Source organism: Thunnus maccoyii, chromosome 11 (genome assembly GCF_910596095.1).
Source record: "Thunnus maccoyii chromosome 11, fThuMac1.1, whole genome shotgun sequence".
Lineage (NCBI taxonomy): Eukaryota > Metazoa > Chordata > Actinopteri > Scombriformes > Scombridae > Thunnus > Thunnus maccoyii.
Window position 1 is genome coordinate 4,269,031 of NC_056543.1, and position 12,771 is coordinate 4,281,801.

Below are 12,771 nucleotides of genomic sequence, written 5' to 3' on the forward strand. Positions count from 1 at the left end.
TATACAAATCAATTGCCACCTTTTTTTTGTGCATGAAAATAATATCAGTCTGTAAGAATGAATGACAAAGTAAGTTTTGATCAGCAGCAAATTCAACATGTGTGTTCATACACCCTCACACACAGATACGCAGGCGAGATTATTGGCTTGATTATTGAATCTGAATCAATTATCAAAATGGCTTATGGAATCTTAAACCTTTTCGAAATCCCTTATCAAATCTAATTAGGTTTAGCTTTCAGCGTTTGCAAATTATAAATAATTAAAACCCAAAGACCTATAATCAGCTTTGGTTCTCTGAGAAGGCAGAAACTCTTTAGTGATAGCCGAAATTAATGTTCACAACATGTAGCTACAGCCTGAAAATAGACACGAACGACATTAAAAAATGAAATGTTGATTAAATGACACATTGCCGTGTGTCAGCTTTGCACATCTTACGTCTCACGAGCTACTTGCTCCAGATACCGCAGGTCCCGATTCAGAACTATTAACACGGTAAGCTTAAAATATTAATATGATGTGCATACAAGTTTAACAGGGAGAATTTCCTAAATATGAATAGTTGATAATGTCTCTAGAGAACAGATGCTCTTGGTTGGTGTTGTTGAACTACGAAAACACACAGTTGTCATAGCGTGGTGATAGAGTGATATTTATTTTCCCACACAAACCATCTTTGGTGAAGTATAGACATTGGCTTGCAGAGAGCACATTAGCCAGAAAACACAGCAAAGTTTCATTTTAGCCCTCACAGAATTAACATTAATTAGCTACAGTAATGAATATAATCTGCCACCAGTGATGTTGTGTCATTTTAACCAGTAAAAGCAACAGTTAGTGTGTAAAAATGTTATCTGAATCATTTTTTATGTTCTTTACTTTAAGCCCCCTTTATTTAAGATTTATATAAAACGGTAAACAAACATTTGAGAGGCTTTATAACACACTATATGTAGTCATAAGCAGATATAAGTGTTTGTTAATGTATTAGTCATGAACTATAACTCTTCCTGTGAGTGTCCATGACTGGTATATAAACAGATAATGACAATATGGTAAAACACAGTTGTAATAAAATAGAAGAGGTTATTGTGGACAAAGACTGTTCATTATAAACACTTCAAATGTCTTTATATCTGCTCAGTGTGTCATAAACTCTTTATTAAATGTCTGTTTAAATGGAGGACTGAGAACAAATAAAAGTTTACTGGCAAACACAATGCTACCATGAAAGGCTTTGACCAAAATAAATAAAATTTAAGTGTTGTAATTTTATGTGCATGACTCATTATAACTTCTATTGTTACATATTTTGCAACTGAATGATAAAAGGGTAAAAACCAGTGTATGGTTAGGGGAGAGTTACTGTTCTGCTCTCCTGAGATGTATAATTGCACATATAGTGCTGGGACCAGTTGTTAAGGGATCAATGTAATGACCGTAATGTTTAAGTAGCTTTCACCCTAAGGAAGTTCTTGAACTTTGAGACCCAAGGAAAAAAAAAGAGAAAAGGTCACACAGGCTCGAAAAAACCCACCTTACTGAAATGTGATTTAAATAATGAATAACAATTTTATTTATCAGTATCTTTATATCTTTACCAAAAATAAACACTGCAACTCTTTCACACTATGCTGTTTATAAATGTCCACCCTGATGGTCAGCTGTAGTTAAAACCACCACAAACACACACAGTAGCATTCCTGGTGTCCTGCATGGGCGGATCAGTTCACTCCTAACTGAGCTGAGTGCAGACAAAGCAGCAGAACACAGTTATTGTAGAAATGTAGATATATAGAGACAGAACAGCAGTAGCTCGGGGAGTAGGGGGCTGCAGGTTTGGAAAAGGGCCATCCACCGTAGTGCACAGCCTGGCTTCATAAATGCAAAGTGCACAAAACACCAAAATTACCAACTACACTTGAATTACAAGTAATGCAAACTCACATATACATACCAAAGAGAGGTCCAGCTTCCCAGCAGCGAGATGGGGAGAGCCGCAAAGCTGCAGCTCAATCACTATCGACAGCAGATCAGAGATCTAATAAAAAAAAATAAAGAATAAGAGTTAAATTTATCTGGAGGCCAGATAGAAGCTGCCTAAAGTTAGCAAGATAAGATTGAGCCAGCCTACCTTGACTAAGATGAAGCTGCGTTAAGCAAGGTCTCTAAGAGAGGCAAAATTACTCAACTCTGGTCTGCAGCCAGGAGACGAGCCGACCACGCTGCGAAATAAAGGAGCAGAAGATATAACGCCAATAGCAGACGCTATAAACATGCGGCACAAGATAAGTGTAAAATGCAGGATATAGCACTAGCCAACCATTAATCATCTATTAAATAACTTACAATTACCATTTATTTTGCCTATTAATGTACTTATTTGTTTATTTATACCTATCTATTGATGATCAAACATATGAATCAATTTCTACGTTCATGTAATGAGGCATTTTTTAACTTTTTGAAATGTGTTTGATGCACGAAAATTAAATGATCACTTTAAAGATGAATTTATTCATGAGTCTGTCAGTGTTCTGGTGTTATAAGAGATTGTAATTTAAGAGAGTAAGATTCTCACTTTCTTTCTCATCTCAGCTGTTCACATCACATTAATATACTGGGAGCTGTGAGTGAGCTGACTGAAACTAGATAATGTGCTAATACTTACTTCTGAGGGGAAATCCAAAACTCATGCACGTCTGAATCATGTACTGCAGACGACAAGATGATTGCTTCCGTCGTCTCCGCGTCGAAAGTACTCTCACACGGTGGCTGGTAAGAGACGGTTGGATAAAATAAATAAAAATAATGGAGAGTGAACATGAAGCAGGAGCTGCTGTAGACCCAGAACGCTAAGGTACAATTAAGAGGAAACATGCTCACATATATAATATACTGTAATTTGCCTTTAAATAACACTGGAAATGTTTACGTTGAGTGTGAGAAACAGTTTTCATTCAACGGTAGCTCGGACTGGTAATGTTGTAATTGATAATAATGTGAAGGGTCTGCTGATAATGGCATACTTAATCAATCATTTAGTAGGCAGTATGCAACACATAGTGATTGAGTATGTAGTAGGCAGTATGTTAGTATGTGATTTCAAACATAGCCTGATTTCTGTGCTCTTTAATAGGAGATATTTTTTGTGATTTTATGTCATTTATATGCTGTTATCAGATGTTAAACATGGTCAAAGTTCCAAAACTTGAGGTGGATGAATGTAAAAATGCTCCCTGCAGGACAAAAGCCTGGGTTTCCTGCTCTGAATGCTTTGTTTGCAATGTTCTTTTGTTTATTTTTAACTTTCCCAACATGCAAATATGTCAGACGTCTGTTTCGTTATCTTAGTCCACTCATATTCTAGATCTGATTCAGGCTCCAACATGTAAAGATGCATTTGAGATGTCGCTATTTTGAGTAAACAAGGAGAAAAAGTAGTGAAATCCTTCTACTACTGTTTGTTTATGTAGCCTTTGGAGTCGGCAGAAGCCTTCCAGAAGCTGTCCAATCAGAACAGTGGGCTAAGCAGGAGGCGGGCCTTAAAGAGACAGGAGCCTGTTTCAGACGGAGGCTGAACTGAGGGGCTGCATAAAGGGTCAGTATAGTTTAAGGTGTTTTTTTTCAGTTGTAAATCAATCAGATATTCCCAGTAGAACAAATGGAGCTGTAAATATGAATAATATGTCCCCTTTAAAATAGTTACTTTTTGAAACATGAGTCATGTAATAAAACATAACTCACAACAAGACTCAGTTTTGCAATGAAGCTGCTACCTTTCACTGAAATAAAGTCTTCCATAAAATTGTAGTAACCAGGAGACAGAATCACCAATATCACTTCATTTACTACTATTAGCCAGTAATACATCAGCTAGTGTCATATCTAATACTACTGAGAGGAGAGCGATGTGTCATCATTTATGGAGGTGAATGCATCATTATCAGGCAACGTCTGAATACATTGCTGTAACTGCCAAATGACATTAAGCATTTCCTATTTCTATTGTATTAATTATTGAATTACATCCATGTTAAAACACCAGACAGTTTTTGATGTTTAATAAAAAAACTAAATTTGTACGACTGTGCTGAACGAATGAAGTGATCGCTACAGCAGAGATGTCACGGGTCAACAGGATTAAAGATCAAAATGCAAACACTGAAGCAGAACAGATAGATGAAAATGGGACTTTATTAACTACATTCAAATAAACAGGCTTACATGTAGGCAGCCCCAAACAAGCAAACAAATCCAGAGGGGTACAGTAGACAGGTAGGTCAAAACACAGGTAGCAGATAACAGACAGAGTATCAGGAAGAAGTGTAGGTGGGTTTAGTGCACAACATGACAATCTGGCAAGGCAGAAGGGCTGGTGAGCTGGTTATATAATAATGAGGGACTGAAGGGATAATGAGAGGCAGGTGTGTGGGCAGGTGGGGATGATTTAAGAATGAGATCAGGTGGATGTAGAAAGTCAGGTGACCGGGATTGGTAGGAAAGTCCGAGGGCATCAGGTGGAGAATGGCAGGTCTGGAAAAGTTCTAAGAAATACATGAACCTGGAGGAAGTGAGAAGAGGCTGGAAGACAGAGACAGAGAGGCAGACTGACTGAGCAACATAAAAATAACTGAGACAGCCGTCGTGACAAGAGAAGCAAAGAGCTGGCACTACGAAGATGTGCCCAGAATCTAATATGAGAGGCACTGATACTAAGTGAGTGATTGGATCAGATGTTATTTCACATTTACTGCAGCTGCACTAACTTACAGCACAGCAAAATCCCAAAACTACATTTGACAACTTCATATACTTCATACACTTACACACACCAAAAAGGCAGGAAGTCTGTTAAATGTCAGTTCTCAGGAATGACTTCATGCACACCCTGTTTACAAACCAGGCCTTTCTGTGCTGCTTTGCCAAAATCAAAAAAGCAAGAGAAGAGGCAGCTGCAAATTAGGAGTCATTTTAGTAACATTTTTGCTAAGACGAGCCAATCACAAATCCATCCTATAAAAAGAAAACAGAAAGTCAGCCACCAAACCATAGTAGTAATGGATAACTTACCTTAAGCATGTTGCTACACTCAAAACTCCAAAAAAGGTGAGTAATAATGTAAAGATATAATCAAGTGAATGAAACACAGAAAGAAATCACTCAACAAAATTGACAGCGTCCTCCAAAAAAGCTCTGCAATCATCAGTCTGCGTAACAGATGGTCATTTGAAATCTTGGACCTCTTAGCGAGAACTTGTTGAATCACCAAATCTTCCTCTGGGTGTACATTAGTTCAAAGACCAGATTTCTATTTCGGTAAAAGATATGATGAGGTTTAAAATAGGGATGTGGTGGTAAAGCTTGTTAGTCAGCCTGAAAAATGGAGATAAACACAAACAAGACAAAGAGTCTACAGACATGCTAGCTAGTGCTGTAAGCCTGTTCTTAGTAGCTTTGAGCTACATTAGCATGCTAACATGCTCACAATGACAATACTAGCATGATGTTAAGCAGGTATAATGTTTATCATGTTAGTTTAACATGTTAGCATGCTAATATTTACTAAGTAGTGATAACATTCGGCTAAGCTAAAGTAATTAATAGCTGCTTGTTCATTTGTTTATTTATTTGCACAAATAACAAGACACCAAAAACCCAGAATGCATTAAAGGAGTAAAAAAGAGGAGTGAGCTAAGACATATCTGACCAAAACAAATAAATAAATAAACCCATCTGAAATGGAAGTTTATCAAACGTACACACATTACCACAAATATATCAATAACCAATAATATAATAATAATTATATGTACCAATAAAATAAACACATATGCCTATATGATTGCTATTAGCAAGCTTAGCACACTATAACTACAAATGCTGGAGAATAGGAGAAAAAAAAGAAGTCTGCAACACACAGAATTCAATTAGTTTGGCTCAGTGTCTTTAGTTCTGCAAGGATTTGGTCATAAACCAAAGTATTATTAATTAAAATGTTGACCTAATGATGCTGCTACATAAAAAAGTGATCACCAAAGTTATTACCATTCATCCTGAGGGGTACATGACCACCCATATGTTAAAACCATTGTGCAAAGTCAGGGTATCACTAAAGTCATTAGAGGTGCTGTCTTTATAAAACAAACAGCAGTCCTTCTGATCTTACTTATGCATTCATTGCGGGAGCTCTCGGGTACTTTTTCCAACACAATCAAAAACAAAACCCTCTGGCAGCCTGGCAACTTATGCATCAAATACAGTGTTGTAGGGAAATAATTGAGTCAGCAGGGATCAGTTGGCAGGGGTAAAAAAAAAAAAGTGAAGTGGAGTTGTTGGGCATGTAGTTGAGGACGCTGAGATGTTAAAGTTGTATTGCATACAGCCTATGATTGTAAAATAATGGCTGGTTGTTGTTTTAAAGGGATTACTATTGCATTATCCATCAGCCCTCATCTCTGTAAACTTAATCTGAAGGATACTGTGGGGATGGGGGTTTGGTGGTTTGCTAATGTGGTGCCAACCTAAATACAGATGTACAGTTTGCCATCATGCTTTTTAGGGGAAACACTATTACAAAACCATCTTAAACCAAGTTACATCTCATTGAGTTTCAGATGATCGATGCGGTTCAGCCAACTGAGTCAGCACTCAGAAACTGGGTGGGATGAATGACGACCGCACGGGGACGAATGTAACAAGCAGCAGGAGGGATGCAATGAGATTTATTCTGCATCCTCAAAGGTCTTTAGAGTAATGGAACAGTAAATCCAGTTCTTCCAGTAAGTAAATTATGTGTTAAGTCACTCTATCATACTATTAATAGATCTGGTCACAGCAGGTAGTGTTCATTGTACAGCCTGTTTTTTTTTCCAGAGACGATTGAGTCATTCTGTCCTCTAGAGTTGTCAAGCTGGACTGACTATACAGAAATATTCTTTTCACTGATTGAATCAGTGGAGTTTAACAGTGGAGGTCCTCTCAACGGTGATTGAGAGTCTATAATAAAGGCATTAAAATGTGCCAAAAAATACAAAAAGAACCTCTCTCACTGCTGAGATATTAACCTTAGATGTGAGTCACAATTTACATCCTTCTTTGAGTCACAACTCAGTCAAATCTGAACACACAGACATGATACACTTCTTTAGATTCAGTGTGACATGTACTTCCCAAGAATATCACTATGTCAGTATGTGTCATTAAACTTCCATAAATTAGAAACACTTGCCTGAGAATCATCACTTTTTTTTAAAAGTTCTCTCCAGTGTCAAAGTAATCCAGTGATAGATGTCTGTACACTCATGGCTGCAGTGCAAACAGGGACTGCTAATAGCTGATTCAGCATACTTTAAATGGAGCCAATTTGTCAGACTGTAACCGAATATAAAAACTGGGCCTCAAGTTGTAGCCCACAGCTAACTCATGGAATCCAGGGTAATGTTATACTTTCTGTTTATGTCCCCCAAAGAATTATGGGAACTGTAGTTTCAGAATGATTATCCTCCAAATCAAAGTAAGACAAGGAACAAAGTCATTTTGTGAACCCCTGCTGTAGACCAAAAAATATATTTGTGAAAAACATGCTGTTGAAACACTGTACACTCCCTTTTTTGGAGTTGTATTCACAAGTGTATGACCAATAATATAGTTGGATTGGATTGTAGTTACACAAGTCAAACATGAGCCACCATTGTTGAAAACTTTGAGATAAAAGACAATAGTGACTGAAACATAGCCAATGTAGACAGGGGTAACATAGCTGGATGCTGGAGTAAGTTGATCCTTGAAAACCCTGTCTCTTTCTCATAACACGCTGTACTTATATCGCAGTATCTGTAATTTATTACATTTGCTTTATTCATTAGCTGGATTAGCTGTCTGAAGATATCTCAAAGACTTACAGTGAGTCTTTATTAAATTTGGTGCATTGAAAAGCCTTAGGCCATGGAACAATTGTTTAGGAATTTGGGAGTGATCTGGATCAGGGATTTACATTATTAAATGATAATTGCTGTTTTGTTTTACGCATATCATAAATTAACAGAGATGGATTTGATTCCAAATCCTCTGGGTCTGTTTGCAGAGTCAAAACAAATCTATTAAAATGTCAAATTCTAGTGGTCGGGATGTGTTTTTAGATGAAACCGCAAGAGGACTGAGGGGAGTTTGTACACATTCCTCTGTTCATTGTCCAAATTATGTTCTAGCTACAATTTCACAGTGTAATGCTTTATCAATAATTAATGAGTCACTGTTTGTGTTTGCTATGGCTCAACATGCCCACACTGGAAAACTATCATCCTGTATCTACTGTATCTCTTGTTTTAACTGGAACACGCCTCATGGAGATAAAACATCATCCAAATGATCTAATGATCATGTTTCCTTGTGACCTGTATCACTTATTCCTTGTTATTGCTGTTTCTTTTCTTCAAACATCCTCTCTTTCTCTGGCCCTAGTCAACCCCCTGTGCATCTGGGGCAGTAACTAGCTGGCAGTTATGACCTTGAGGCTGTCCAGCAATTTAAAATTCAGCTGCAGGTTTTCTGTTGAAATGCTGGATTTCTTTATTAGACCCCCACGACACATCATTATCTGCCTGGAATTGAGCGTAGACCACTGCCTCTTATCCCATGGATCATCGTAGCTATCCCACACCCACCCACCCTCAGAGATGCAACAGCCAACCTCTTGTCATGTAATGTAAGATATTGATAGTGGAAGCCAAATGTACGCGAGTCAGGATCCCACTGCATTCCATCATAGGTTCATGGCACCACTGAGATTACATGAATTTATTCTAATGTTCAAATTTTCATATGCTTGATTTGGTGAATTGCTATGTCAGTGTATTCCAAGTGTTTAGTTTGGCTACCAAGTCATATCCCTTCATGACAATGTCCTCTAAATATGTAGTTAATGGTGAGTTATCATTTGTCAAGTCAGATGGGTTTGCCAAGTGGTTGGACGGATTATCCCTGAAGGAAAGTTACAGTTGTTTTACAACATTAGTCCATGTTTTCATGATTTTTTTTCCAATCGCTGTAGCAGTTATGACAACATTTTACACCCCATTTCTCAGATATGTGGACACAGTTACTCCAGACATGACTTTACAACAGAGTTTATGGGGCAGAAACATGAGCAATCAGACATGTTTTAATCTAGTCCACAATTTAAGAATAGTCTATTATCCAAACCACTTATGAACATACAATTTATAACCCTAGATGACTTTCGTAAATGCCCTTTACATATTGCTGAGTATGTGGTTCAGCACTGACCAAAAAGAGAAACTTTGAGCGTACTTATAATGTCATTCAACGTCACTTCAATTCAGATTTCAAAATGAGATGTGGTTTAAATGAGTGACCCCTCCCGTGGGACACATGATGATTATTTGAGGTAGGAAATAAAAAAGTAAAAAAAGTAAAATAAAAAAGTTCTCTGTATATTTCATAGTTTTCTCTAACCTCTGCTTTTTTCTTGAGATATAAAGTATTGTTTTGTTTATAAAGTTTATAAATGTCCATAAAGTTCATAGTTCTTTGGGTCTTGAGAAATTGTTTCATATTAAGGAGTCAAATGCAAAAAACAAACAAACAAACAAACAACAACAACAACAAAAAAACCCAAAAAAGAAGCTAAGCTAGAACCACTGGTTTAGATCACTGGGTTAAACTAGAGATTTGTTTACAGGGGTAGAGGATGGAGTGTGAGTGTGTGTGTGTGTATTGTAGCATGTACAGTCTTTGGTTTGTATGAAGAAACTAACTTGTAATCTAAACTAATCTAACTCAACTCTGATGAAGTCCACAGCTACAAAATTTGCTTGAAACCCACCATAATCTGGCCAGAACACTACTTGCCAGCAGGGATTTCACCTGAAACTCACTATTACCACTTGACCACTGCCTGTGAGTATTTCCACACTTCCACTACATTTCCACAATTAGCCATAACTGGATGAAGACACACCCTTAACCAGCCTCATGTCAGTATGCTGCCTGATCCACCAGTTTGTAAACCTGTTAATGAAACAAACGGGAAACAAGTGCAGTTGTTCTGCCTGTTAGAGAACTGGTGAGGTTCTCCAACAGCCACAACACCTGTCATCACACATCGCCATTACGCATGGCTCTGTGGCCATTTATAGTGTCATGCATCACCGCACATTCTGTTTTTGTACATACTACATAATAAATAGCTTATATGTAGGAAATGAGTCCATGGGCCAGGCCAGAATCTGGTACCAAAATCTCTTTGGCACCACTTTGTTTGTAGGGTTCATAAAAGTACTTTGAAACATGATAACCGTTTCAAATGAGTAGCTTTACTAGTTTTTTTGGACAATCATTGTTTTTCACCCCACAGTATCTGTACAGTAGGTTTGTGTGCTGTCTATCGTAACATGTTATGTACCAATATATGCAATAATTAAGTTTGAATCATGCATAGACTATATCATATATACAAAGAAAATAAACAGGTTCTATGAGTTGTCTTTTTCAGTAAGTGAACGTTTAGAGAAAGAGTCACCCACAGCCAAGTTCCATGACAAAATGAGAAAACAGAATCTGAAGACATTCTCAAACATCACTAAAAGTGATTAAAGTAAGAAATTAGAGTAAACCAAGCACAAAACAAGGAGGTGGTCTTGGAAGCAGAGGGAAATCTCTTTGGGCATATGATCATGGCTTCACAAAGTAGAGATCTTCACATTAATGATGTCCTGGCTCATCCACTTGGTCCATTGCCTTGGGCACTCTCAAATTCAGATGGTTCATTGCAGAAAACTAAAAAGGCTGCTCTTGCAACAGAGTTAGAGAGATCAGCATCAGCAGTTGAAGATACTGGAGAGAACTCTGCATGCATCATTGATGCAATGTGCCTTGTTCAGAAACTGAAAGGTGATGGCAAGACTTTTGGAGAAATGGCTGGTTCTGTGCTGAACCTAGCATTGCACGAAGGAGGAAACAGTAAGCTGATAGATGAGAGTGGTGTTTGATGTGCACTGGAAAACATCAATCAAGAATGCTGAGAGATGCAGTCATGGTTCAGCAAGTAGCACTCAATGGAAGAACATTGCCCCAGGACACAATGTTGTGCAGTGGAGAAAGCTGTTAAGAGATAGAGACAGAAAAACAGACTTGATAACATTCATCGTGGACCAGTGGAGGCAGAGAACCAGGTAAAGCTTCAGGAGAAGCAGCTACTTGCAACCTGTGGAGAGATATTCTGTTTGTCTGAGCAAAAAAAGACTGGAATGTTGCTGAAAAGCTGAAATCTTCCCTTGAGGAGGCGGATATCTGTATGCTCCTACATGTAAATCATGGCTGCCAGAATGGCTATGAAACCACAGCTTCTGTGAGTGAGGTTACAGATGTCATGATCCTTTGTCTCGAACACTGTAAGAAGATAAACTGCCCCCGTATCAGAAATATGGCACTCAGAATTAGACAAGGTTCATCAACATCAGCGACCTTTCTCAGCTCCTTGGAGATGACCTACTGTATGTGATGCTCTTGTAGGTGTACATGCTTTTATGGGTTGTGATAGAGTAAGTGCTTTTGCAGGACGAGGAGATGTCAGCGCTCTCAAACTTGTCAAAGGAAACAGCATATTCCAAGAGTCCTTCAAATCCCTGGAAACATCCTAGGATGTATCAAGGAACCTATAAAATCTTTTATCTTTTATAGGTTCCTTGGGATGTATCAGAGGGATTATACAGCATCATTTGGAATCATTTGTTTGCTGGATGGATGCACCATCATCTAGCATATGCGATGTCAATGATCTACGTTACCTGCTGTTCTGCACCAAAGCTGCATATACAGCATGCCAATTACCAGGCAGCAGTCTGGAGGCACTGCCTGGATATAGTCAGACATAGCAGAGCCAAAAGGACATGGATGGACAACTGATGACAAAGGTATGCTTATAATAAATACAATTAATTCATGTTCATCATCTTGGCCTAATAATAAAATAGTATAAATATGTATAAGTAATTTCTAGATATTTGGCCTCCTCACTGAAATGGATAAGAAATATCTTCCATTTATTCTTACAGGTGTGCTGATGTTACACTAGACGCAGGACCCCCAACACCGATGGCAGTCCTGGAGCTTATGGCCTGCAAGTTTGTATGGACCTGTAAGCAAACCTACAGCAATCAGAGGGAGGAGTAGGTGGATGTAGAAGTTGTTGTGAAACTGGTTGACTATGATGACGATAATCAAAGAGAACATGGATACTTGCGAATGGATACTAGTATGACAGTATAATATGTTTGATGATGATGATCATCATTGGTACATGTATTAAATAAGTGAATGAAAGAGGTAAAATGCTTCTTTTTTTCTATGTATGACATGTTCTGTTCAAATAAAGTGACAAGATTTTGTAATTCTTTGGATCAACAGTTGGTGTCATTGAAGGTTGATAACTGTGACTAAGCTACCACTTTGGAAGGGTTATCATGTTGAAATATTATCCAAAGATATAGACTTTTTCTGGCCTTGGCCCATGGACTAAATGGCACATACATGGTTTTTGTACGTATGCATTGTTTATAATACACTGGTTATAATACATCTGGCCCCTGGAATAACAAAATTATACACCCAGTGTTGTATTTGGTTTGACTTCAGAAGTTACATGACTCATAAGATGACACAGTTACATTAAAATCATTCCCACAGTAAATCATAAACACAGCACACGTATTAAAAGTAAAATATCACATTTGACAAAAACAGCCC

General features: G+C 37.8%; 2 long non-coding RNA genes across 2 annotated transcripts; one reads left to right on the forward strand and one right to left on the reverse strand.

Moving 5' to 3' along the window:
* Positions 1 to 1,964: 1,964 nt before the first annotated feature.
* On the reverse strand, positions 1,965 to 3,177 carry LOC121907312. Its single transcript, XR_006098836.1, has 3 exons — positions 2,675 to 3,177; positions 2,138 to 2,228; positions 1,965 to 2,044 (listed from the first exon to the last, which is right to left on the reverse strand). It is a non-coding gene; the product is annotated as an uncharacterized LOC121907312 (long non-coding RNA).
* Positions 3,178 to 9,725: 6,548 nt separating this feature from the next.
* On the forward strand, positions 9,726 to 12,411 carry LOC121907437. Its single transcript, XR_006098871.1, has 2 exons — positions 9,726 to 11,939; positions 12,081 to 12,411. It is a non-coding gene; the product is annotated as an uncharacterized LOC121907437 (long non-coding RNA).
* The last annotated feature ends 360 nt before the right edge of the window (positions 12,412 to 12,771 follow it).